Source organism: Piliocolobus tephrosceles, unplaced genomic scaffold, assembly GCF_002776525.5.
Source record: "Piliocolobus tephrosceles isolate RC106 unplaced genomic scaffold, ASM277652v3 unscaffolded_36898, whole genome shotgun sequence".
Taxonomy (NCBI): domain Eukaryota; kingdom Metazoa; phylum Chordata; class Mammalia; order Primates; family Cercopithecidae; genus Piliocolobus; species Piliocolobus tephrosceles.
Window position 1 is genome coordinate 1 of NW_022320862.1, and position 4,277 is coordinate 4,277.

Genomic DNA, 4,277 nt, shown 5'->3' on the forward strand with positions numbered 1-4,277 from the left:
AAATAAATAAATAAATAAATAAATAAATAAATAAATAAATAAATAAAATCTGGGTTTCAGGCCAGATGTGGTGGTGCACTCCTGCAATCCCAGCACTTTGGGAGGCTGAGATGGGCAGACAGCTTGACCTTGTCTCAAAAAAAAAAAAAAATCTGGGTTTCTGGCATCTCAAAAAAAAAAAAAAAAAAAAAAAAATCTGGGTTTCTGGCATCTCAAAAAAACAACAAAAACAAACAAAACAGGAAAGCTCTGGGCACATGGCTGCTACAGTCCTCTATTGAGCAATGTGCTGCAGCACGGGTCCCTAACCCCTGGGCCATGGACCTGTACTGGTCAGTGGCCTGTTAGGAACTGGGCCACAGAGCAGGAGGTGAATAGTGGGTGGACGACTGAAGCTTCATCTGTATGTCTGGCCACTCACCATTGCTTGCATTACTGCCTGAGCTCTGCCTCCTGTCAGATCAGCAGTATCATTAGATTCTCACAGGAGCATGAACCTTGTTGTGAATTGCACAAATGAGGAATCTAGGCTGCATATTCCTTATGCAAATCTAATTCCTGATGATTTGAGGTGGAACAGTTTCATCCCAAGACCATTACCCTTCTGCATCCCACCCCATGCTGCCTGTGGAAAAATTGTCTTCCACAGAGTCGGTTCCTGGTGCCAAAAACGTTGGGGACCGCTGTGCTTTAGAATCTGCCATGAATCTGCAGCCTCTATTATATAGTTCCCTATAGACTTTGCTTCCTACCGTCTTACATTCTGCCTTACAAGCATTTGAGTTTGCATCCCTTGTTTTTGTTAGTATGCTACGTTGGTGACATTGACCAAATGACCATGCATTAATTATAAGCTTAGTTGATAATGACCTCAATGGAATAACACGACATAGTACCGTGACAATACTTCTTGCATGTATCTGCAGGTGGAATTGTAAACCTGGTGGTCCAAGATGGTCTAATTCGATCTTCCTTTGTAGCTCATTATATTAATAGTGGTAACATTTGAGATGGTGATTCAGCGTTTCAATGCCGCTAATCATGGCAACAACAAATGTTTTCCTTCTGAATCAGCATTAACCTAGATGTTACTGTGGATCAAAATTAGACTCTACATTTTCAACCACACAAATGTCGGGCAGTAAAAATTTTTCTTAATATCGATTGCCTATGTAGGTTATGTAATTAGTGTATATTTATAGTTCTATGATTTATGCATGGCTGCTACAGGGCTGGAGGAGGTAAAGCAACAGCGTTTTCTCAGTTGTGCAAGTAGCATTATGTTATAATGAATAGGCAATATTAAATTGGCCTGATGAGAATCAGAAAAAACTAATTTAAAGTTCACATGGAAACAAAAAAGAGCCCACATCACCAAGACAATCCTAAACAAAAAGAACAAAGCTGGAGGCATCATGCTACCTGACTTCAAACTATATTACAAGGCTACAGTAACCAAAACAGCATGGTAGTGGTACCAAAACAGAGATATAGACCAATGGAATAGAACAGAGCCCTCAGAAATAATACCACACATCTACAACCATCTGATCTTTGACAAACCTGACGAAAACAAGAAATGGGAAAAGGATTCCATATTTAATAAATGGTGCTGGGAAAACTGGCTAGCCATATGTAGAAAGCTAAAACTGGATCCCTTCCTTATACCTTATACAAAAATTACTTCAAGATGGATTAGAGACTTAAATGTTAGACCTAAAACCATTAAAACCCTAGAAGAAAACCTAGGCAATACCATTCAGGACATAGGCATGGGCAAGGACTTCATGACTAAAGCACCAAATATAACGGTAACAAAAGCCAAAATTGACAAATGGGATCTAATTAAACTAAAGATCTTCTGTACAGGAAAATAAACTACCATCAGAGTGAACAGGCAACCTACAGAATCAGAGAAAACTTTTACAATCTACCCATCTGACAAATGGCTAATATCCAGAATCTACAAAGAACTTAAACAAATTTACAAGAAAAAATCAAACAACCCCATCAAAAAGTGGACAAAGGATATGAACAGACACTTCTCAAAAGAAGACATTTATGCAGCCAACAGACACATGAAAAAATGCTCATCATCACTGGTCATCAGAGAAATGCAAATCAAAACCACAATGAGATACCATCTCACACCAGTTAGAATGGCAATCATTAAAAAGTCAGGAAACAACAGGTGCTGGAGAGGATGTGGAGAAATAGGAACACTTTTACACTGTTCGTGGGACTGTAAACTAGTTCGACCATTGTGGAAGACAGTGTGGCGATTCATCAAGGATCTAGAACTAGAAATATCATTTGACCCAGGCATCCCATTACCGGGTATATACCCAAAAGATTATAAATCATACCGCTATAAAGACACATGCACACGTATGTTTATTGCGGCACTATTCACAATAGCAAAGACTTGGAACCCAAATGTCCATCAATGATAGACTGGATTAAGAAAATGTGGCAAACATATACCATGGAACACTATGCAGTCATAAAAAAGGATGAGTTCATGTCCTTTGCAGGGACATGGATAAAGCTGGAAACCATCATTCTGAGCAAACTATCCCAAGGACAGAAAACCAAACACCACACGTTGTCACTCATAGGTGGGAATTGAACAATGAGATCACTTGGACACAGGGCAGGGAACATGACACCTCGGGGCCTATTGTGATGTGGGAGCGGGGAGGGATAGCATTAGGAGTTATCCTAATGTAAATGATGAATTAATGGGTGCAGCACACCAACATGTTACATGTATACATATGTAACAAACCTGCACGTTGTATATATGTACCCTAGAACTTATAAGTATAATAAAAATAAATAAATAAATAGGGCAGAAGAATCATATTACAGTAATCTAGTATTTCGCTTGTAAAGTCCCTGAGGTTTACAGAGGAAATCTTTTCTAATAACAAGAAGAGTGAGGCATGTGCTTCGGTCTTTGTTTCCTAGTTATACGATCTTGGGTAAGGAGCTCAACTTTTCCCTGCCAAAATTAAATGAGGATTAAATGAGATCATATATGTGAAGGTGTGAAGGACAGTGCCTGGCACATAGTAGCATCAATCAATGTTAGTATCTCTAAAATAGAGATTGATTCTGAAGATCCATAAAGTGGTAGAACCGATCTTAAGATACCCAAATGATAGAATTGTTCTTTATTTGCAGGGGCTTACTTATTTTGTATGTCCAGGGGATCCTTTTTTTTAAAAAAATAATTTTTATTTCTTTATTTTGAGTCTCACTGTGTCCCCCAAGCTGGAGTGCAGTGGCACCATTTTGGCTCACTGCAACCTCCATCTCCCTGGTTCAAGTAATTCTCCTGCCTCAGCCTCCTGAGTAGCTGGGATTACAGATGCGCACCACTATGCCCGGATAATTTTTGTATATTAAGTAGAGACAGGGTTTTGCCATGTTGGCCAGGCTGGTCTTAAACTCCTGACCTCAGGTGATACAGCTGCCTCAGCTTCCCAAAGTTCTGGGAATGCAGGCGTGAGCCACTGGGCCTGGCCTTTTTTTTTTGAGACAGGATCTCACTCTGTTGCCTAGGCTGGCATGCAGTGGCACTACCATGCCTCACTGCAGCTTTGAACTCACTGGCTCAAAATTCTCCCACCTCAGCCTCCTGAGTAGCTGGGATCACAGGTATGCACCACCACACGCCGTTAATTTTTTTTTTTTTTTTTTGAGATGGAGTCTTGCTCTGTCACCCAGACTGGAGTGCAGTGGCATGATCTCAGCTCACTGCAACCTACACCTCCCGGGTTTAGGCGATTCTCTTGCCTCAGCCTCCCAAGTAGCTAGGATACTACAGGTGAGCGCCACCATGCCTGGCTAATTTTTTGAATTTTTTTTAGTAGAGACAGGGTTTCACCATGTTCATCAGGCTGGTCTCAATCTCCTGACCTCGTGATATACCCACCTTGGCCTCCCTAAATGCTGGGATTACAGGTGTGAGCCACCATGCCCGGCCCTAATATTTTATTTTTTTGTAGAGATGAGGTCTTACTATGTGGCCCAGGCTGGTCTTGAATTCCTGGACCCAAGTGATCCTCCCACCTTGACCTCCCGAAGTGTTGGGATTACAGGCTTGAGCCACCGTGCCCAGTTCCCTTCTTAAATAGTTTTAAGGGGGAGAAGAAAAAGACTGATTTTCTTCCCTTCCACTACCAAGACAGGCAGAACACACCAGAACACTCTGCTTAGCATTTCTTTTCGTTTTTTTTTTTTTTTTTTTTTTTTTTTTTTTTTTTTTTTTT